The sequence below is a fragment of the Carcharhinus amblyrhynchos genome, chromosome 11 (genome assembly GCF_965287045.1).
Source record: "Carcharhinus amblyrhynchos chromosome 11, sCarAmb.v2.hapA, whole genome shotgun sequence".
Taxonomy (NCBI): Eukaryota; Metazoa; Chordata; class Chondrichthyes; order Carcharhiniformes; family Carcharhinidae; genus Carcharhinus; species Carcharhinus amblyrhynchos.
In genome coordinates this window covers 97034439-97058517 of record NC_137334.1, presented here as the reverse complement: position 1 = coordinate 97058517, position 24079 = coordinate 97034439, and the positions used below count along the sequence as shown (strand labels likewise).

The following is a 24079-nucleotide window of genomic DNA, read 5'->3' as shown; positions in this document are numbered from 1 at the left end:
CTAATAGCCTCATAATTACCCTTCCCCCAGCTAAAACTACTGACCCGAGGTTCATGCCTATCCCTTTCCATCACTAAGGTGAATGTAACCGAATTGTGGTCACTATCACCAAAATGCACACCAACTCCCAAGTCTAACACCTGTTCTGGCTCATTTCCCAGCACCAAATCCAATATAGCCTCACCTCTAGTTGGCCTATCTACATACTGAGTCAAAAAACCTTCCTGCACACTTTGTACAAAAACTGACCCCTCTAACGAGCTAGAGCTATAGCAATTCCAATCAATATTAGTAAAGTTAAAGTCCCCCATAACAATTACCCTATTACTTTCACTCCTATCCCAGATCATCTCCGCAATCCTTTCCTCAACCTCTCTAGAACTTTTAGGAGCTCTATAAAAGACTCCCAACAGGGTGACCTCTCCTCTCCTATTTCTAATCTCCGCCCATACTACCTCAACAGACAAGTCCTCATCAAACTTCCTCTCTGACACTGTGATACAATCCTTGACTAATAATGCTACTCCTCCCCCCCTTCTACCTCCTTCTCTACTCCGACTGAAGCATTTGAACCCCGGGACCTGCAACAACCATTCCTGACCCTGCTCTATCCATGTCTCTGAAATGGCCACAACATCAAAGTTCCAGGTACTGATCCACGCTGCAAGTTCATCCACTTTATTGCGAATACTTCTCACATTAAAGTATACGCATTTCAAACCCTGCTCTGCTCCACCCCCACAATGCCGTGCATTGCAATCCCCATCTATGCCCCCCTCACTTTCATCCCTGCTACTCAGGATCCCACCCCCCCCCCGAATCAGTTTAAACCCCCCTGCATAGCCTTTGTAAATTTTCCCCCCAAGATATTGGTTCCCCTCTGATTCAGGTGTAGACCATCACTCTTGTAGAGGTCCCACCTTCCCCAGAATGAGCCCCAATTGTTCAAGAACCTGAACCCCTCCCTCCTGCACCATCCTCTCAGCCACGAGTTCAAACTTTCCCTCTCTCTGTTCTTCTCTAAACTATCCCGTGGCACAGGCAAGAGTCCCGAGATAACCACTCTGTCTGACTTGGCCTTAAGTTTCCACCCCAACTCCATAAATTTCTGCTTAATATCCCCTTCCCTTAACCTCCCTATGTCATGCGTCCCCACATGAACTATGACTTGGGGCTGATTTCCCTCTCCCTTAAGAGTCCTGAACACCCTCTCTGAAACATCCCAGACCCCAGCCCCTGGGAGGCAACACACCAGCCCTGAGTCCCTACCATTACTTCCGGCTCTCCTATCTGTCCCCCTAACTGTGGAGTCCCCAATCACTAGGCCCAATCTCTTACATCCCTTAACCACCTGAGCTTTTACAATAGGCTCACCTCCAGAGACCTGCTCCCTTTGGCTATCTCCAGTTGATTCCTCCTCAACCGTAGCCTCCAGGACAGAAAACCTATTTTGGAGGGGAACAGCCCTAGGGGATTGTCCCCCCAATTGCTTCTTTCCCCTCTTCCTAGCAGTTACCCAAGACTCATTTTTAGGAGTGACTATCTCCTTGTAACTCCTATCGATGTCCGCCTCAGCCTCCCGAATTATCCGGAGTTCCTCCAATTCCAACTCCAGCTCCTTAACACGCTCCTCCAGAAGCTGCAATCGTACACACTTCCTGCAGGTAAAATCAGCAGGAACACTACTGGTGTCACTCACCACATACATACCACAGGAGGTGCAGCTTACTGCCTGAACTGCCATCCCTGAAACAATTTCCAGCAGGGAAAAAAAAACTTCCCACACACTTATAATTAGAACATAGAACACTACAGCACAAACAGTCCCTTCGGCCCATGAGTTGCGCTGATCACATCAACACCTACCAATCTATAGACCTATCTATAACCCCCAATCCCATTAAACCCCATATACTCATCCAGAAGTCTTTTAAAAGACCCCAGCGAGTTCACCTCCACCACCACTGACGGCAGCCGATTCCATTCACTCACCACCCTCTGAGTGAAAAACTTACCCCTAACATCACTTCTGTACTTTCCTCCCCGCACCTTAAATCTGTGTCCTCTTGTAGCGACCATTTCAACCCGGGGAAATAGCCTCTGAGAATCCACCCTATCTATTCCTCTCAACATTTTATAAACTTCTATCAGGTCGCCTCTCAACCTTCATCTCTCCAGGGAAAAGAGTCCCAGCTCCCTCAACCTAACTTCATAAGGCATGCCTCCCAGTCCAGGCAACATCCTTGTAAATCTCCTCTGTACCCTTTCAATAGCTTCTACGTCTTTCCTATAGTGAGGCGACCAGAACTGCGCACAGTACTCCAAATGAGGCCTGACAAGGGTCTCATAAAGTTGCAACATTACCTCCCGATTCCTAAACTCAATCCCTCGATTAATGAAGGCCAGTACACCATACGCCTTCTTGACCACCTCCTCCACCTGCGAGGCCGATTTAAGAGTCCTGTGGACCCAGACCCCAAGATCCTTCTGCTCTTCAACACTACTAAGACTCCTGCCCTTGATAGTGTAGTCGTTCATCCCGTTGGTCCTGCCAAAATGGACGACTACACATTTATCCGCGTTGAAGTCCATCTGCCACTTCTCCGCCCAGTCCTGCATCCTATTTATGTCCTGCTGCAACTTTTGACATCCTTCCAGACCATCCACGACACCACCGACCTTCGTGTCATCAGCGAACTTACTTACCCATCCTTCCACTTCCTCATCCAGGTCATTTATGAAAATGACAAACAGCAAGGGTCCTAGAACAGATCCCTGGGGCACTCCACTGGTGACTGACCTCCATGCAGAAAAAGACCCATCCACAACCACTCTCTGCCTTCTGCAGGCAAGCCAGTTCTTGATCCACAAGGCCAAAGGCCCTTGGATCCCATGCCCTCTCACCTTGTCAAGAAGTCTTGCATGGGGGACCTTATCAAACGCCTTGCTGAAGTCCATGTACACCACATGGTTAGAGGAGGGGGAAGGGTGGGATTCTCTGCCAGTGTACAGGATCGGGTATCCTCTCTGTGCCAATTTATAGGTATGATGTGGGTATTGTCAGACTTTTTACCCAATTTATAGGGTCAGAGACCTGAAAAAAAACTACAAATACCGGTAAGCGTCCTAGTGACGACTTCCGGTTTCTAACTAATTTAAAAAAAAGAAAAAAAACCACCACTACTCGCAACTTTAACTGGAAATAAAAAGTTAAAAATTTAAACTGGAAAATTTACCTCACTCGCGACCTCCACACACGCCCAAAAATCGCTGCCTCTTGGTGCTGCTCCACAGGAACAATCCACAGGAAAATAAGTATATTGTTTTGGATTCAGTGGAGGGAGATGACCCTCCAGGGGTAAGCCATGAGGACCAGATCACCAGCACGGAGACAGGCTCTGTGACCTGGAAGGGAAAGAAGGGGATTAGGAGAGCAATAGTGATGGGGGACGCGATGGTTAGAGGCACGGACAGGCAGTTCTGTGGGCGCGAACAAGACTCCAGGATCATAGTCTGCCTCCCTGGTGCCGGGGTATTGGATGTCTCCGAGAGGGTAGGAAGCATATTAAAAAGGGAAGGTAGTCAAACAGATGTCATTGTACACATTGGTAAAAATGATGTAGGTAGAAAGAGCAGGGAGGTCCTGCGAGAGCAATTCAGGGAGTTGGGTAGTAGGCTAAAAAGTAGGGCCTCTAGGGTAGCAATCTCTGGACTGCTCACAGTGCCACGTGTGAGTGAGGCTAGGAACAGGGAAATTGTACAACTGAATGCGTGGCTAAAGGACTGGTGCAGAAGGGAGGGTTTCAAATTCGTAGATCATTGGGAAGTCTTCAAGAGAAGATGGCACCTGTACAGAAAGGATCGGTTACACCTTAACTGGAAGGACACAAATATCCTGGCTGGGAGTTTTGCTAGAGTGTTTCGGCAGCATTTAAACTACTGTGGCGGGGGGTGGGGATCAAAACAGTAGGTCAGTAAGCACTGAGGCTGGGGTGGAGCTGGGGGCCAGGACAAGGCTAGCTAAGAAGAAGAGTATTCTGGAGGAGGAGGATGACCTGAGTGGGCCTGGAGGTCTGGAGTGCATCTGCTTCAATGCGAGGAGCGTAACAGGTAAGACAGACGAACTTAGGACCTTAATGCTTACGCAGAATTTTGATGTGGTTGAGGTGACAGAGACTTGGTTGAAAGAAGGACAGGACTGGCAGCTGAATATTCCAGGGTATAAGTGTTTTAGGCGCGACTGAGGAGGGGCTAGAAGAGGTGGGGGAGTAGCAATTCTGGTTGGGGAGCATATTACAGCAGTACCGAGGGTGGACAATTTAGAAGGGTCATGTAACGAGTCACTGTGTGTGGAGCTCAGAAACAGGAAGGGTGCAGTCACTATGCTGGGGGTATACTACAGGCCTCCCAACAGCCCACGGGAAGTGGAGGAATGGATATGTAAGGAGATTCTGGATAGATGCAGAAAAAATAGGTTTGTTATAGTGGGAGACTTTAATTTCCCTTGTATACACTGGAAATCGCTTAGGGCTGGGGGTCTGGATGGGGAGGAATTTATAAAATGCGTAAGGAAGGTTCTTTGGAACAGTCTGTAGACAGCCCGACTAGAGAGGGGGCTATACTGGACCTAGTACTAGGGAATGAGCCCGGTCAGTTCATCAAAGTTTCAGTAGGGGAACATGTGGCAAATAGTGACCACAATTCTGTGAACTTTAGGATAGTAATGGACAAGGATGAGTGTTGTCCTGTGGGTAAGGTGCTGAATTGGGGGAAGGCTAACTACAGCCGGATTAGGCAGGAATTAGAGGCCGTTGATTGGGAGAGGCTATTTGAAGGTAAGTCCACGTCTGGCATGTGGGAGTCTTTTGAGGAACAGTTGATGGGGCTGCAGGACGGGCATGTGTAAAAAGGAAGGATAGGAAAGGTAGGATTCGAGAGCCGTGGATAACCAGTGAAATTGAGGATCTGATCAAAAAGAAAAGAGAGGCGTACGTTAGGTCCAGGCAACCGAAAACAGATGGAGCACTGGAGGAATACAGAGAGAGTAGGAAAGGGATTTAATGGGATTGGGAGTTACAGATAGTTCTATGGCCTGGTAGGTATGGATATGATCAACGCAACCTGTGGGCCGAAGGGCCTGTTTGTGCTGTAGTGTTCTATGTTCTAACTCAAATGGGGAGTTAGAAAGGCAAAAAGAGGTCACAAAATGTTCTTGCAGATAAAATTAAGGAGAATCCTCAGGCATTTTATTCATATGTTAGGAGCAAAAGAGTTGTCAGGGAAAAAAAACAGACCTCTCAGGGACAAAGGAGGGGAATTATGCTTAGAACCCAAGGGAATAGGGGAGATCCTAAATGAATACTTCACATCAGTATTCACAAAGGAGAGGGACATGTTGACTGGGAGTGTCTCAGAGGGAGGTGTTGACCCGTTAGAGAAAATCTCAATTACAACGGAGGAAGTGTTAGGTTTTTTAGGGAACATTAAAACTGACAAATCCCCAGGGCCTGATGGCATCTATCCTAGACTGCTCAGGGAGATGAGAGATGAAATTGCTGGGCCTCTGATGGAAATCTTTGTTTCTTCATTGGACACAGGTGAGGTCCCAGAGGATTGGAGGATAGCAAATGTGGTACCGCTATTTAAGAAGGGTAGTAGGGATAACCTGGGCAATTATAGGCCGGTGAGCTTGATGTCCGTGGTAGGGATATTGTTGGAGAAGATTCTTAGAGATAGGATGTATGAGCATTTAGGATGGAGCAATCTCATTAGTGACAGACAGCATGGCTTTGTAACAGGGAGGTCGTGCCTCACAAATTTGGTGGAGTTTTTTGAGGAGGTGACAAAAACGGTTGACAAAGGAAGGGCCGTGGATGTTGTCTATATGGATTTCAGTAAGGCGTTTGACAAAGTCCCTCATGGTAGGTTGGTTAAGAAGTTGAGGCTCATGGGATACAAGGAGAGGTGGCTAGATGGGTAGAGAACTGGCTTGGCCACAGGAGACAGAGGGTAGCAGTCAAAGGGTCTTTTTACCGGCTGGACGTCAGTGACCAGTGGTGTTCTGCAGGGCTCTGTACTGGGACCTCTGCTATTTGTGATATATAGAAATGATTTGGAAGAAGGTGTAACTGATGTTATCAGCAAGTTTGCAGATGACACAAAGATGGCTGGACTTGCTGATAGCAGTGAACATTGTCGAACAATGCAGCAGGATATAGATAAGCTGGAAAATTGGGCGGAGAAATGGCAAATGGAATTTAATCCAGATAAATGCAAGGTGATGCATTTTGGAAGAACTAATGTAGCGGGGAGCTATACAATAAATGGCAGAACCATCAAGAGTATAGAGACACAGAGGGACCTATGTGTGCAAGTCTACAAATCCCTGAAGGTGGCAGTACAGGTGGAGAAGGTGGTGAAGAAGGCATATGGTATACTTGCCTTTATAGAACGGGGTATAGAGTATAAAAGCTGGAGTCTGATGTTACAGCTCTATAGAACATTGGTTAGGCCACATTTGGAGTACTGCGTCCAGTTCTGGACCAGAAGGATGTGGAGGCTCTGGAGAGAGTGCAGGGAAGGTTTACCAGGATGTCGCCTGGTATGGAGGGTCTTAGCTATGAGGAGAGATTGGATCGACTGGGGTTGTTCTCCCTGGAAAGACGGAGAATGAGGGGAGACCTAACAGAGGTGTACAAAATGATGAAGGGTATAGATAGGGTGAACAGTGGGAAGCTTTTTCCCAGGTTGGAGGTGACGAACATGAGGGGTCACAGGCTCAAGGTGAGGGGGGCGAGGTATAACTCTGATATCAGAGGGAGGTTTTTACGCAGAGGGTGGTGGGGGTCTGGAATGTGCTGCCAAGCAGGGTGGTGGAGGCAGACATGCTGGCATCGTTTAAGAATTACCCGGATAGTCACATGAGCAGACTGGGAATGGAGGGGTACAAACAAATGGTCTAGTTGGACCAATGAGCGGTGCAGGCTTGGAGGGCCAAAGGGCCTGTTTCCTGTGCTGTATTGTTCTTTCTTTTTGAAGTATAAGATGATGAATGGGATGGATAGGATAGAGGTGGAGAGACTCTTCCCGCTCAGAAAGGATAGTAGGACTAGGGGGCACAGCCTCAAGATAAAGGGGGGGCAGTTTAGAACGGAGTTGAGGAGGAACTTCTTCACTCAAAGGGTGGTGAATCTCTGGAATTCTCTGCCCGTTGAAGTGGTGGAGGCTGCCTCGCTAAATATTTTTAAGAAGCGGGTTGATGGGTTTTTGATAAGAAAGGGGATTAAGGGTTATGGGGAGAGGGCGGGAATGTGGAACTGAGCCACAACAGATCAGCCATGATCTTATTGAATGGCGGGGCAGGCTCGAAGGGCTAGTTGGCCTACTCCTGCTCCTATTTCTTATGTTCTTATTAAGGCAAGCGCGTTTGGTCCATGTACTGTCTTGGTGTCACTGAAGAAGCCCCGGTTGTTGTGCTCAGTGAGGAGTTGTAGATTTTTAGCTTTCTCAGTCCACCATTAGTTCTTGATTTCCCTCGTTCATCTTTGTACCTCCCCCTTTGCCGACTGGTGAGTTCTCCTCTTTGCTTTGCCGGTTGTCATTTTGCCAGGCATGGAGAGCTTTCTTCTTCTTGTTGTTGAGGTATTGGATGAAGTGGTCGTTCTCATCAAACTGGGCTTGGTGTTTCCTGGTCTTGTAGCTGATAGTTTCTTCACAGCTGAGATAATAGCTATTTTCAGCTCTTTCCAGTTATTCTCCACTCCATTAGAATAAACACTTTGTAGACACTTTTGGAAATACACTCGGCTTGGCTCTTGAAGCCTCCTTTTTCTGAGCTGTTCATCGGCAGATACACAGTCCAGTTCCAGTGACAAGGGAACCGTGATGATTGGGGATCACCCTACTGCTGAACTCTTCATCTCCATCACAGCTGTTGATACGAGTATCTTCTGCATGGTCCACAATTGAGGATTTGTTTTGGTTTGCGCTTTATGGTTCTTCCCCTCTGATCTTACTGTCAGGAGTATAAAACTGCCAAGGGCATTGCTCTTCGGATCAACAGAACTTTCAAGCCTTCCTACTCAGGCAAAGTGACAATCCAAGGAAAGGTGTTTGATGAATAACAGGTAAGTGCTTGAGGTCTGTTCCAGTCCTAAGGTTTAAAATAGTATATAATGGTGGTAAAGTTTTTTTATGTATTCATTCATGCGATATGGGTAATCCTGGCTGGCCAGCATTTATTGTCCATTCCTAATTGCCTGAGGGCAGTTGAGAGTAAACCACGTTGCTGTGGTCTGGAGTCACATGTAGGCCAGACAAGATAAGGATGGCAGATTTCCTTCACTAAACAACATTATTAAACCAGATGGGTTTTTCCGACAATCAACAATGGTTTCATGACCATCAGTAGATTCTCAATTCCAAATATTCTTTATTGAATTCAAATCTCACCATCTGGTGTGGTGGGATTCGAACCTGGGTCTTTAGAATATTAGTTGAGTTTCTGGATTAATAGTCTAGCAATAATATCACTAGGCCATTGCCTCCCCAAGTAGTAAAATATATTATAAAAGGAAAATAAGCGAATAATTAAACACATTGAGGATGATAGGTGAGGTGATGTGTTAAGACTGTAGTGATCAAATGATTTTTCCACATCATTTGTAGTGAGCAATTTTCCTCATAGATCAGACAGAAGTCTAGATGTGAGCTCACGGTCGGTGGCTTTTCCCACTAAAGCCCACTTTTCCCACTTAAGACTGCAGCTCATGGGAGCTCTTGGATGTCAGCATGATCCAGTGTAAACACATTTGCGGTTCAAGGAGTTTTGGCTCAGTCATTGAGTGGAGGCTGACCTGTAGAACTGCAACACGTCTGGGAAAAGCAAAGTTATCTGGATGTTTTGTACCAGAATGCAGTCACACCATTTCAGATAGTCTTCTGATTTGATCAGAGTAAGGGACAGCGGTATGTGATTGCAAGTGAGGCAAGTAAGTGGACCCAGACAGCCTCAGACTTCATAATTGTCCAACAGATTTGAGGTTCTTTCAACTTGTCTGGGTGAAACTGGGGGCTGCAGGGTGGCTCAGCAGACTGACAATAGCATCATGCTACAAGAAGCCATTCAAGTAGGAGGAGCAAATTGGAATGTTATAGCAGACAGTATCGTCTGAATAATTGACACTGTTCTCTGCAGTAATGAGTGAGAGTCGAGGCAGCTGTGTTGCCTGCCCAGTGCCAGGGTTCAGGAAACCTGCTTAGGACTGGAAAGGAATTAGCAGTAGGAAGGGAAAGATCCCTCATGTGGTCCAGGTAAGTACAAATGACATAGATAGAACTAGGAAAGCAATTCTGCGTAAAAAGTATGAGAAACTAGGCATTAAATTGAAAAGCAGAACCTCAAAGGTAATAATCTCTGGATTATTACATGAGCTACATGCAAATTGGCACTAAATTAGTGAGATGAATACATGATTCAAAAACTGGTGCGGGGAGAAGTGAGTTTCCATTCATGGGGCACTGACACCAGTACTGGGGAATGTGGGATCTGTACCATTAGAATGATCTACATCTGAACTGTGCTGGGAGCAGTGTGCTAGTGAGCTACATAATAGGGGAAGTAGTGAGGGCTTTAAACTAAATAGTGGGGGCAATGGATCAAATTTAAAAAGATGTGGTAAATCAAACAGAAAAGGCAAGAGGTAATGTGGGAAATGATAAACAGACTGTGGTAGGAAGGGAGAGAGGACAGCGAATACAAATTCTTATAATTAATTTTATGGGATGTAAGCGTCGCTGGATACGACAGCATTTATTGCCCATCCCAATTGCCCTTGAGAATGTGGTGGTGAACTGCCTTCACAAAATGTTGCAGTCCCTGTGGTGTAGGTACACCCAGTGTGCTATTAGGGAGGGAATTCCAGGGTTTTGATCCTGGAGGTGGAGAAATGGCGATGTATTTCCAAGTTAGGATGGTGAATAACCTGTGGTGATGGTGTTCCTATGTGTCAACTGCCTTTGTCCTTCCCGATGGCACTTGTCTTGTCTTGGAAGGTGCTGCCTAAGGAATCTTAGTGAGTTCCTGCAGTGCATCTTGTCGATGGTACACAAGGCTGTCACTGTTCATCAGTAGTGGAGGGAGTGAATGTTTGTGGAAGGGGAGCCAGTCAAGTGGGGCTGCTTTGTTTCTGGAGGGTCTCAAGCTTCTTGTTGTTGGAGCTGCACTCACCCAGACAAGTGGAGAGTATGCCATTTGATTTCTTATTGTCAGATGTATTAGTAAACACAGTAAAAAGTATTGTTTCTTGTGGGTTATACAAAGCATATCATTCATAGAGACAGAAAGAAGAGAGTGCAGAATGTAGTGTTACAGTCATAGCTATGGTGTAGAGAAAGATCAACTTAATGCGAAGTAGGTCCATTCAAAAGTCTGATGGCAGCAGGGAAGAAGCTATGCTTGAATTGATTGGTACGTACCTCAGACTTCAGTATCTTTTTCCAACGGAAGAAGGTAGAAGAGAGTATGCCGGGGTGTGGGGTGCTTTGCCTTGTAGATGGTGGACAGGCTTTAGGAGTTAGGAATTAAGTTACTCGCTGCAAGATTCCTAGCCTCTGACCTGCCACAGTATTTATAAGACAAATCTAATTTAATTTATGGTGAATGGTAACCCCCCTGATGCTGATACTGGGGATTCAGGATGGTAATGCCATTGAATATCGAAAGTCGATGATTAGATTCTCTCATGTTGAAGATTATCACCTCAGAGTAAATCAACAGATAAGGAAAGAAATTACATAAGTAAATTAAATAAGGAAAAAAATAAAGGCTCTAATGTAACATTCCAAGCAAAAGAGATGAACTGATTACACAAATAGAAATAAATGAGTACAATCTGATAGCCATTTCAGAGACTTGGCTGCAGGAAGACATAGATTGGGACCTGAATATTGAAGGATACTTGACATTTAGGAAGCACAGGCAACTAGGAAAAGGATGATGGGTGATTCTGATAATTAATGATGGTATCAGCACATGAGAGAGGGTTGCCCCAAGTTCAGGAAACCAGGATGTAGAAACAGTTTGAATGGAGATGAGAAAGATGAAGGCAAGAACTCATTTTGAGAATGGTGTACAGGCTCCCTAACAATAACCAGGCAGTAGGATGGAGTATAAAGGAAGAAATAATGGGAGTATGTCAGAAAGATATAGCAATAATAGTGGTACCATTGTTCAAGAAGATAGGAAAGGATAAACCAGAAAACTACAGGCTAGTCAGTAGTTTTCTGGTTTATCAGGGAGGCTAGGGAGGAGATTGCAGAGCCTTTGGCTTTGATCTTCATGTCGTCATTGGCTTCAGGTATAGTGCCGGAAGACTGGAGAATAGCAAATGTTGTCCCCTTGTTCAAGAAGGGGAGTAGAGACCATCCTGGGAATTATAGACCAGTGAGCCTTACTTCTGTTGTGGGCAAAGTTTTGGAAAGAATTATAAGGGATAGGATTTATAATCATCTAGAGGGAAATAAATTGATTAGGGATAGTCAACACGGTTTTGTGAAGGGTAGGTCGTGCCTCACAAACCTTATCGAGTTTTTTGAAAAGGTGACCAAAGAGGTGGATAAGGGTAAGGCAGTTGACACTTTTAGCAAAGCGTTTGATAAGGTTCCCCATGGTAGGCTATTGCAGAAAATGCAGTTGCATGGAATTGAGAGTGATTTAGCAGTTTGGATCAGGAATTGGCTAGCTGATAGAAGACAGAGGGTGGTAGTTGATGGGAAATATTCAACCTGGAGTTCAGTTACAAGTGGTGTACCTCAAGGATCTATTTTGGGGCCACTGCTATTTGTCATTTTTATAAATGACCTAGATGAGAGTGTGGAAGGATGGATTAGTAAATTTGCTGACAACACCAAAGTTGGAGGAGTTGTAGACAGTGAGGATGGATGTTACAGTTTGCAGAGGGACATAGATAAGCTGCAGAGCTGGGCCGAGAGGTGGCAGATGGAGTTTAGTTTGGAAAAGTGTGAGGTGATTCACTTTGGTAAGAATAACAGGAGTACAGAATATAGGGCTAATGGAAGGACTCTTAGTAGTGTTGACAAGCAGAGAGATCTCAGGGTACATGTGCATAGCTCCCTGAAAGTTGGCACCCAGGTTGATAAGGTTGGTAAGAAGGCGTACAGTGTGTTAGCTTTTATTGGTAGAGGCATTGAATTTCGGAGCTGTGAGGTCATGTTACAACTGTACAAAACTCTGGTGCGGCTGCACTTGGAGTATTGCGTACAGTTCTGGTTGCCACATTATAAGAAAGATGTGGAGGCATTGGAAAGGGTGCAGAGGAGGTTTACCAGGATGTTGCCTGGTATGATGGGAAGGTCTTATGAGGAAAGGCTGAGTGACTTGAGGTTATTTTCATTGGAGAGAAGAAGGTTACGAGGTGACCTGATTGAGGCATACAAGATGATCAAAGGGTTGGATAGGGTGGACAGTGAGAGCCTTTTACCTTGGATGGTGATGGTTAACACGAGGGGACATAGTTTTAAATTAAGGGGTGGTAATTATAGGACGGATGTCAGAGGTGGGTTCTTTACTCAGAGGGTAGTAAGGGCGTGGAATGCCCTGCCTGCATCAGTTGTGGACTCGCCAACTTTAAGGGCGTTCAGATGGTCAGTGGATAGGCATATGGTTAACACTGGAATAGTTTAGGTTAGAGGGTCATTAGATTGGTTCCAGTGGTCGGCGCAACATCGAGGGCCGAAGGGCCTGTACTGCGCTGTAATGTTCTATGTTCTAACCTCAGTGGTGGGGAAACTATTGGAAGCTATTCTGAAAGACAGAATTAGTCTACATTTAGAGAGGCAGAGATTAATCAAGAACAGTCAGCATAGTTTTAGGGGAGGTCATAGCCAATCAAATTTTCAAAAAAGTGAAATTTTCAAAAAAGATGTGTAGATGAGGGCAATGCATTTTACAAAGTCTTCTTGGACTTCAGCAAGACTTTTGACAAAGTCCCAGATGGGAGATTGATGGCAAAGGTAAGAGTCCATGGGATCCAAGGAACGTTGTCAAATTGGATTCAGAATTGGCCGAGTAACAGGAAGCAGAGGGTAATGCTCACTGGAAGTTTTTCAGACTGGAAGACTATTGTTTGGGATATCGCAGGGAGCAGCGTTGGGACCTTGCTGTCTGTGGTTTCTACAAATGAATTAGATTTGAATGTAGGAGGGCTGGTCAGTAAGTTCACAGATGATGGGAAAATTGGTAAGGTGGTAAATAGGAGGATAGCCTAAGATTAAAGGACAATATGGATGGATTGATTAGTGGCAAATGGATTTCAATCTGAATAAGTGTGAGATGATGTACTTGGGTAGGTCAAGCAAGACAAGGGAATACACGATGAATGAAAGGACCCTGGGAACCACCGAGGATCAGAGGGGCCTTGGTGTGTATATATACACCAGTCCCTTAAGGTTGCAGAACAGGTGGGTAAAGTGGTTACAATGGGATATGATATATTTTCCTTTATTAGCTGAGGCATAAAATTTAAGAATAGGGTGGTTAAGTACAAATATTTAAAATGTTGGTTCGGCCACAACTGGAGTACTGTGTGCAGTTCTGGAATCCACATTATAGGAGGAATGTGATAACACTGGAAAGGGTGCACAGATTTACCAGGATGTTGCCAGGCTGGAGATTTTTAATTATGAAGAGAGATTGGTTAAGAACAAAGAAAATTACAGCACATGAAAAGGCCCTTTGACCCTGCAAGCCTGCACTGCCCAACTGAACTAAAACTCCATATCCTACCGGGGTTATTATCCTTGGAGCAGAGGAGACTGAGGAGGGGACATGATTTGAGATGTATAAAATGACAAAGGGCACAGATAGACAGGAAGAAACTTTTCCCCTACGTGCAGTGATCAATGACCATTGGGCAGAGATTTAAGGCAAGGAGCAGGCAGTTTTGAGGGGATGAGAGGAACATCTTTTCTGCCCAAAGGGTGATGGGAGTCTGGAACTCATTGCCTAAAAGGGTGGTGGAGACAGAGACCCTCGTAATATTTAAGGAGTATTTAGATGCGCACTTGCGATATCAAGGCACACAAGGCTATGAGCCAAATAATGGAAAATGGGATTTGAAAAGTTGGATGATTTGTCTTTATCGGCACAGACTCAATGGACAAAAAGCTTTTTTCTCAATGACTGTATAAAATTGGGGATTTTAATCTGCTTGGAGATTGGGAAAATCAGATGGGCAAAGATAGCCTAGATGAGGAAGTCATAGAATGTTTTCAGGATAGTTTCTTAGAATAGCATGTTCTGGCAACCAGAGAGCAGGCTATACTAGACCTGGCACTGTGCAATGAAATGGGATTAATTTCCTCATGGCGAAAGTACCCCTGTACAGCAGTGGTCACAATATGATGAAGAGGGGGTCCTAGATTTGTATTTTAGAATTAAAGGCTTTTTTTAAATTTAAGAACATAAGAACATAAGAAATAGGAGCAGGAGTAGGCCATCTAGCCCTTCGAGCCTGCCCCGCCATTCAATAAGATCATGGCTGATCTGTTGTGGCTCAGTTCCACTTTCCCGCCCTCTCCCCATAACCCTTAATCCCCTCTCTTATCAAAAACCCATCAACCCGCTTCTTAAAAATATTTAGCGAGGCAGCCTCCACCACTTCAACGGGCAGAGAATTCCAGAGATTCACCACCCTTTGAGTGAAGAAGTTCCTCCTCAACTCCGTTCTAAACCGCCTCCCCTTTATCTTGAGGCTGTGCCCCCTAGTCCTACTGTCTTTTTTGAGCGGGAAGAGTCTCTCCACCTCTATCCTATCCATCCCATTCATCATCTTATACGTCTCAATGAGATCTCCCCTCATTCTTCTAAACTCTAGCGAGTACAAGCCTAGTTTATTCAGCCTCTCCTCATAGCTCAACCCCCTCAACTCCGGTATCAGCCTAGTAAACCTCCTCTGCACTCCCTCCAGGGCCAAAATATCCTTGCGCAGGTGCGGCGCCCAAAACTGCACACAGTACTCCAGCTGCGGCCTCACCAATGCCCTATACAGCTGCAGCAAGACCTCCCTACTTTTATATTCAGTCCCCCTCGCTATGAATTTCTTCATGGGATATGGGCATCGCTGGCTGGCCAGCATTTATTGCCTATTCCTGATTGTCCTTCGAGGGCAGTTGAGAGCCAATCACAATTATGAGGACTTAAAGGCACAGCTAGGTAAAGTGAACTGGCAGGTTAGGTTAAGGAATAGGTTGTATGAGAGAAGCATATTTCTATGTTTTTGTGATTATGTTTTCTGTGCAGTTTTTTAAAAAATGTACATGTATCCAGGGTTAATTAAACAGGGGGAAAGTTACTAGAGATTTGATCGCTGGAATTCTAGCATCCCACCTGCCACAGAACTAGAGCAGGCGAGGAGTGGACAATGGAAATATCCATTGATCCAGGCAAGAATTTCCAGTCTCATTCGAACGAGGCCATAAAATCCCACCTATTAGGTTTTAGTTACAAATAAATGGATTGGATATGAGATTTGCATTGTGAGATAAATAGAGAAATTGGTTTTTCAGCTGTTGAATTTCAAAAGGGAGTTCATAGGTAACAATTGCATCGTACAGGAGTTTCAAGTAACAGAGGAAGGTATATTGAATTTTATTGACCCAAAAATAGAAGCAAAATGAAAAGCATGGAAGATATTTCTATTTGGAGAAGCTAAGTTCAAAGAGATGTTTAAGGACAATGCAACCTGAGGCAAAATGAGAAAAAGATTAGGGAAAGGGATGTCTTGGTTGCATTGCTGTGGGGATAAGTCCTGAAGAGCAGCTCCTTTGTGTAGGATGTTGAGAAGCTGTGAAAGTTTTGAACTGGAAGCAGACACCTAAGTAAGGAGAGTGTTTGTTTGAGGAAACAATTTGTTTCTGAACCTCCTTTTGGAATTCCGCATCAGAGTGGAAGAGTTTGAGAAGCCATGAGGTTTATCTTTAAGATGTCAACAATTCCTTGGTTTGGATAATGTTTAAATTTTTATGGTTAAATATCTTTTAAGGGGGTTGTTGCCAAAAACATAGTTTAATTGCATAGCATGTTTTTTGGGGATTGTTCTGTTTTTTACCCCCAAGATGGCACTGGAGCAAGACTTCTTTCAAGCTGTGCCCAGCAAACCTTCTAATTCTACCTTTTACTCTCATTCTGCACTTCTAAAACTTCATTCTAACTCTTTTAAACTCTAATAATGCTCGAATTCTTTACACTCAAGCTATGACTGTACACTACATTCTGCACTTTTGTTTCCTGCCCTATATACGGTATGCTGTCTTATAGCACGCTAGAAACAATACTTTTCACTGTATCCCTCTCACCATAACCCTTAATTCCTTTACTGATCAAAAATCTATCTTTGCCTTAAAAACATTCAATGAGGTAGCCTCAACTGCTTCAGTGGGCAGGGAATTTCACAGATTCTAAACCCTTTGGGTGAAAAAGTTCCTCCACAACTCAGTCCTAAATCTGCTCCCCCTTATTTTGAGACTATGCCCATAGTTCTAGTTTCAGCTTCCAGTGGAAATAACCTCCCTGTTTCTATCTTATCTATTCCCTTCAGAATTTTACATGTTTCTATGAGACCACCCCTCCATTTTTCTAAATTCTAATGAGTATAGTCCCAGTCTACTCAGTCTCTCCTCATAAGCCAACCCTCTCAACTCCGGAATCAACGTAGTGAATCTCCTCTGCACTCCCTCCAGTGCCAGTATATTCTTTCTCAAGTAAGGAGATCAAAAGTGTACACAGTACTCCATGTGTGGCCTCACCAGCACTTTATGCAGCTCCAATAGACCCTCCCTGTTTTTAAACTCCATCCCTTTAGCAATGATTTTGATTTGCATTCTTAATTACCTGTTGTATCTGTAAACCAACTTTTCGTGATTCATGCTCAAGGTCACCACGGACCCTCTACTAAGAAGCATGCTGCATTTTTTTTAATGATTTAAATAATAGTCCACTTTGCTGTTATTCCTTTTAAAATGGATGACCTCACGTTCACCAACATTGTAATGCATCTGCCAGACCCTTGCCCAGTCACTTGAACTACCTATATCCCTTTGCAGATGTTCAGTGTCCTCTGCACACTTCACTTTGCCACACATAGAAATCATAGAATCCCTACAGTGCAGAAGGCGGCCATTTGGCCCATCAACTCTGCACCAACCACAATCCCACACTGGCCCTAGTCCCTTAATATTTTATATTTACCCTGCTAATTCCCCTTGACACTAGTGTCAATTTAGCATGGCCAATCAACCTAACCTGCACGTCTTTGGACTGTGGGAGGAAATCGGAGCACCTGGAGGAAACCCATGGAGACATGGGGAGAATGTGCAAACTGCACACAGACAATGACCCAAGGTGGGAATTGAATCTGGGTCCTTGATGCTGTGAATGAGCAGTGCTAACCACTGTGCTGCCATACTGCCCATTGACACTCATTTAGTGTCATCTGTGAACTTTGACACACTACACTTGATCCCCAAATCATCTATGTAAATCATAAACAATTGCGGTCCCAACACTGATCCCTGAGACACACCACTAGTCATTGATCGCCAACCAGAAAAACACCTATTTATCCCCACGCTTTGCTTTCTGTTAGGTAACCAATCCTCTAGCCATGCTAATACATTACCCGTAACACTGTACACCTTTATTCATGCATTCCATTAGCCTTCTTGATTATTTTCTGCACCTGTACGTGGCATTTTAAAGATCTATGCACCTGAACCCCAAGTCACTTTATTCATCCATTGTATTTATTATACCTCTGATAAAGTACTCTGATCTATCCTTTTTTGATCCAAAATGAATAACCTCACGCTTTCTTAGATTGAAATCTATCTGTCACAATTTTGCTCATTCTCCTAGTCTATCAATATTCCTTTGTAATATCATCTACACTGTCCACAATATCACCTAACTTTGTGTCAGCAGCAAATTTAGATGTATGACTTTCTGTGCCATTATCCATGTGGTTAATAAATGTGGTCAGTTCCTTGTGGGACACCACTGGTCGTGTCCTGCTAATTTGAGTAGCGTCCCATTGTCCGTTTCTGTCGACTGCCATTCAACCAATTTCCCAGCCATGTCAGTAATTTGCCCTCAATTCCATGGGTTTCTACCTTGGTTAACAGTCTCTTAGGTGGGACTTTATCAAATGCCTCTAAAAGTCTATATAAACAACATCCATAGATATTCCTCTGTTCACTACCTGAGTCACCTCTTCAAAAAATTCAATGAAGATTGTTAGACTTGACCTACTGTGATGAATCCAGGTTGGCTATCCCTGATTATCAGAAAATTTAAGGTGCTCAATTACCCTATCCTTGACTATAAACTCCAACAATCCCCCCACTACAGATATTTGACTAACTGGTCTGTAATTCCCTGGATATCCTCTTGTTTTCACTTCTTAGGAAGCGGAGTTCTTAAAAAAACGGAGTGACATGAGCAATTTTCCAATCCAGAGGGACGACTCCTGAATCTAGGGAACTCTGAAAGATTATCATTTGGACATCTACAATTTGTTCCCCTGCTTCCTTTCATACCCTCAGACAGAAACCGTCAGCCCCTGAAGATGTGCCACTCTGTAGTTACATTAATTTCCTCATTATTGATGTTTTACTTATGTCAGCTATATTTAATCCTTGTCCACAATCCACTATTAATTTCCTCTGGATTTCTGGCAAGCTATCCTCCTTTTCTACTGCAAATACTGAGGCAAAGTAATTATTTAATAGTCTGCCATTTTGCCATGGACATTAACAAATATTCCCACTGCCAGTCTTTAGTGGGTCAGCGTTGCTCCTAACCACCCACTTTCCTTTTATTTAACTTTTGTCTTATTGATTTTGATGTCCCTTGCAAGTTTTCTTTCATAGACCCTTTAGTAGCTCTTTTAAGCTGCTTTGTGGCCCTTTGATGGTTTTCACACCTTTCCCATTCTATCAGATCTGTGCTGTTTTTGCATTTTTGTAAGTTATACTTGCCTAGTACATCTTCTTTAAATCTTGTCCCTCGCACCTTAAACCTATGCCCCTTAATAATTGACACTTCCACCCTGGTAATAAGCTTCTGACTATCCACTCTGTCCATGTCCCTCATAATCTTGTAGACTTCTTTCAGGTTGCCCCTCAACCTCCATCATTCCAGTGAGAACAAGTTTCTCCAACCTCTCCTCATAGCTAATGCCCTCCATACCAGGCAACATCCTGGTAAATCTTTTATGTACCCTCTCCAAAGTCTCCACATCCTTCTGGTAGTGTGGCGACCAGAATTGAATTCTATATTCCAAATGCGGCCTAGCTAAGGTTCTATAAAGCTGCAACATGACTTGTCAATTTTTAAAGTTAATGCTCCAGCCAATGAAGGCAAGCATGCCGTATGCCTTCTTGACTACCTTCTCCACCTGCGTTGCCACTTTTGGTGATCTGTGTACTTATACGCCCAGATCTCTCTGCCTATCGATATTCTTCAGGGTTCTGCCATTTACTGTATACTTCCCATCTGTATTAGACCTTCCAAAATGCATTGCTTCACATTTGTCTTCATAGTCTTCAATAGGTTACCTGTAAGCCTTTATTGAAAAAAAGTAAACCAATTTACAATAAAAACAGAAAAGGCTGGATAAATACAGCAGGTCTGGTAGCATCTGTGGACAGAGAAACAAGAGTTAATGTTTCAAGTCTGTATCATTCTTCTTCAGAAACATTGATGCATCTACAGTTAGGGGAAAGGCTAGGAACTAACTACATGCTTAGTTCTTGAACAATCTCTGCTCAACACCACACTGGCCCTGGATTTAGGTCATGTGCTATTTTATACCGATGTGGGAGCAGTACTGTACTGTCAGTACTACACAGAACATAGAAGAGTGCAGCAAAGGAACAGGCCCTTTTGGTCCTCCAACAGTGCGCTGATCACGTTTACCCATCTAGACCAACTGCTTATATCCTTCTATTCCCCATTTGTTCATATGGCTATCAAGATAATTCTTAAATGTGGCTAATGTAACTGCTTCAACCACCTCACTTGGCATTCTAGGCCCCCACCACCCACTGTGTAAAAAAACTTCCCATGCACATCTCCACTGAACCTTTTCCCGTTAATTTTTCCCTACTTACATGACCTTCCCAAGTGCACTCCTTCAGTACTGGAGGATGCGACTAGGATGCTACTGGGACTTGATGGATTGAGTAATAAGGAGAGGCTGAATAGACTGGGACTTATTTCTCTGGAGCATAGGAGGCTGAGGGGTGACGTTATAGGAGGTCCATAAAATAATGAGGGGCACAGACAAGGTAGATAGTCAATATTTTTTCCCCAAAGAAAGGGGAATCTAAAACTAGAGGGCATAGTTTAAGGTGAGAGGGGAAAGATACAAAAGTGTCCAGAGGGGCAATTTTTTCAGAGGGTGATGAGTGTCTGGAACAAGCTGCCAGAGGGAGTAGTAGAGGCAGGTACAATTTTATCTTTTAAAAAGCACTTAGACAGTCCCATGGGTAAGATGGGTAGAGAGGAATATAGGCAAATGTGGGCAATTGGGATTAGCTTAGGGGTTTAAAAAAAATAAGGGCGGCATGGACAAGTTGGGCCGAAGGGCTTGTTTCATGCTGTAAACCTCTACGACTCTACCGACCCTCTGACAGTGCGGCGCTCCCTCGGCACCGACCCTCTGACAGTGCGGCGCTCCCTCGGCACCGACCCTCTGACAGTGCGGCGCTCCCTCGGCACCGACCCTCTGACAGTGCGGCGCTCCCTCGGCACCGACCCTCTGACAGTGCGGCGCTCCCTCGGCACCGACCCTCTGACAGTGCGGCGCTCCCTCGGCACCGACCCTCTGACAGTGCGGCGCTCCCTCGGCACCGACCCTCTGACAGTGCGGCGCTCCCTCGGCACCGACCCTCTGACAGTGCGGCGCTCCCTCGGCACCGACCCTCTGACAGTGCGGCGCTCCCTCGGCACCGACCCTCTGACAGTGCGGCGCTCCCTCGGCACCGACCCTCTGACAGTGCGGCGCTCCCTCGGCACCGACCCTCTGACAGTGCGGCGCTCCCTCGGCACCGACCCTCTGACAGTGCGGCGCTCCCTCGGCACCGACCCTCTGACAGTGCGGCGCTCCCTCGGCACCGACCCTCTGACAGTGCGGCGCTCCCTCGGCACCGACCCTCTGACAGTGCGGCGCTCCCTCGGCACCGACCCTCTGACAGTGCGGCGCTCCCTCGGCACCGACCCTCTGACAGTGCGGCGCTCCCTCGGCACCGACCCTCTGACAGTGCGGCGCTCCCTCGGCACCGACCCTCTGACAGTGCGGCGCTCCCTCGGCACCGACCCTCTGACAGTGCGGCGCTCCCTCGGCACCGACCCTCTGACAGTGCGGCGCTCCCTCGGCACCGACCCTCTGACAGTGCGGCGCTCCCTCGGCACCGACCCTCTGACAGTGCGGCGCTCCCTCGGCACCGACCCTCTGACAGTGCGGCGCTCCCTCGGCACCGACCCTCTGACAGTGCGGCGCTCCCTCGGCACCGACCCTCTGACAGTGCGGCGCTCCCTCGGCACCGACCCTCTGACAGTGCGGCGCTCCCTCGGCACCGACCCTCTGACAGTGCGGCGCTCCCTCGGCACCGACCCTCTGACAGTGCGGCGCTCCCTCGGCACCGACCCTCTGACAGTGCGGCGCTCCCTCGGCACCGACCCTCTGACAGTGCGGCGCTCCCTCGGCACCGACCCTCTGACAGTGCGGCGCTCCCTCGGCACCGACCCTCTGACAGTGCGGCGCTCCCTCGGCACCGACCCTCTGACAGTGCGGCGCTCCCTCGGCACCGACCCTCTGACAGTGCGGCGCTCCCTCGGCACCGACCCTCTGACAGTGCGGCGCTCCCTCGGCACCGACCCTCTGACAGTGCGGCGCTCCCTCGGCACCGACCCTCTGACAGTGCGGCGCTCCCTCGGCACCGACCCTCTGACAGTGCGGCGCTCCCTCGGCACCGACCCTCTGACAGTGCGGCGCTCCCTCGGCACCGACCCTCTGACAGTGCGGCGCTCCCTCGGCACCGACCCTCTGACAGTGCGGCGCTCCCTCGGCACCGACCCTCTGACAGTGCGGCGCTCCCTCGGCACCGACCCTCTGACAGTGCGGCGCTCCCTCGGCACCGACCCTCTGACAGTGCGGCGCTCCCTCGGCACCGACCCTCTGACAGTGCGGCGCTCCCTCGGCACCGACCCTCTGACAGTGCGGCGCTCCCTCGGCACCGACCCTCTGACAGTGCGGCGCTCCCTCGGCACCGACCCTCTGACAGTGCGGCGCTCCCTCGGCACCGACCCTCTGACAGTGCGGCGCTCCCTCGGCACCGACCCTCTGACAGTGCGGCGCTCCCTCGGCACCGACCCTCTGACAGTGCGGCGCTCCCTCGGCACCGACCCTCTGACAGTGCGGCGCTCCCTCGGCACCGACCCTCTGACAGTGCGGCGCTCCCTCGGCACCGACCCTCTGACAGTGCGGCGCTCCCTCGGCACCGACCCTCTGACAGTGCGGCGCTCCCTCGGCACCGACCCTCTGACAGTGCGGCGCTCCCTCGGCACCGACCCTCTGACAGTGCGGCGCTCCCTCGGCACCGACCCTCTGACAGTGCGGCGCTCCCTCGGCACCGACCCTCTGACAGTGCGGCGCTCCCTCGGCACCGACCCTCTGACAGTGCGGCGCTCCCTCGGCACCGACCCTCTGACAGTGCGGCGCTCCCTCGGCACCGACCCTCTGACAGTGCGGCGCTCCCTCGGCACCGACCCTCTGACAGTGCGGCGCTCCCTCGGCACCGACCCTCTGACAGTGCGGCGCTCCCTCGGCACCGACCCTCTGACAGTGCGGCGCTCCCTCGGCACCGACCCTCTGACAGTGCGGCGCTCCCTCGGCACCGACCCTCTGACAGTGCGGCGCTCCCTCGGCACCGACCCTCTGACAGTGCGGCGCTCCCTCGGCACCGACCCTCTGACAGTGCGGCGCTCCCTCGGCACCGACCCTCTGACAGTGCGGCGCTCCCTCGGCACCGACCCTCTGACAGTGCGGCGCTCCCTCGGCACTGACCCTCTGACAGTGCGGCGCTCCCTCGGCACTGACCCTCTGACAGTGCGGCACTCCCTCGGCACTGACCCTCTGACAGTCTGACAGTGCGGCACTCCCTCGGCACTGACCCTCTGACAGTGCGGCACTCCCTCGGCACTGACCCTCTGACAGTGCGACACTCCCTCGGCACTGACCCTCTGACAGTGCGGCACTCCCTCAGCACTGACCCTCTGACAGTGCGGCACTCCCTCAGCACTGACCCTCTGACAGTGCGGCACTCCCTCAGCACTGACCCTCTGACAGTGCGGCACTCCCTCAGCACTGACCCTCTGACAGTGCGGCACTCCCTCAGCACTGACCCTCTGACAGTGCGGCACTCCCTCAGCACTGACCCTCTGACAGTGCGGCACTCCCTCAGCACTGACCCTCTGACAGTGCGGCACTCCCTCAGCACTGACCCTCTGACAGTGCGGCACTCCCTCAGCACTGACCCTCTGACAGTGCGGCACTCCCTCAGCACTGACCCCCTGACAGTGCGGCGCTCCCTCGGCACTGACCCTCTGACAGTCAGCACTGACCCTCTGACAGTGCGGCACTCCCTCAGCACTGACCCTCTGACAGTGCGGCGCTCCCATGGCACTGACCCTCTGACAGTGCAGCGCTCCCTCGGCACTGACCCTCTGACAGTGCGGCACTCCCTCAGCACTGACCCTCTGACAGTCAGCACTGACCCTCTGACAGTGCGGTACTCCCTCAGCACTGACCCTCTGACAGTGCGGCGCTCCCTCAGCACTAACCCTCTGACAGTGCGGCACTCCCTCAGCACTGACCCTCTGACAGTGCGGCACTCCCTCAGCACTGACCCTCTGACAGTGCGGCACTCCCTCAGCACTGACCCTCTGACAGTGCGGCACTCCCTCAGCACTGACCCCCTGACAGTGCGGCGCTCCCTCGGC

At 47.9% G+C, this 24079-nt stretch overlaps 1 protein-coding gene across 2 annotated transcripts in view; it reads left to right on the top strand.

Annotated features, from left to right (window-relative positions):
* The first annotated feature begins 4093 nt into the window (after positions 1-4093).
* Positions 4094-24079, top strand: part of LOC145350376 (SNF2 related chromatin remodeling annealing helicase 1-like) — a 98778-nt gene continuing 78792 nt past the window's right edge. The window contains exon 1 of one of the 2 annotated variants that reach the window (XM_080199646.1): positions 4094-4110. The gene's annotated coding sequence lies outside the window, so the exon portion shown is untranslated. Of the gene's footprint in view, positions 4111-7472; positions 8127-24079 lie in introns of those variants that run through there. The other variant, XM_080199645.1, reaches the window with a different exon arrangement.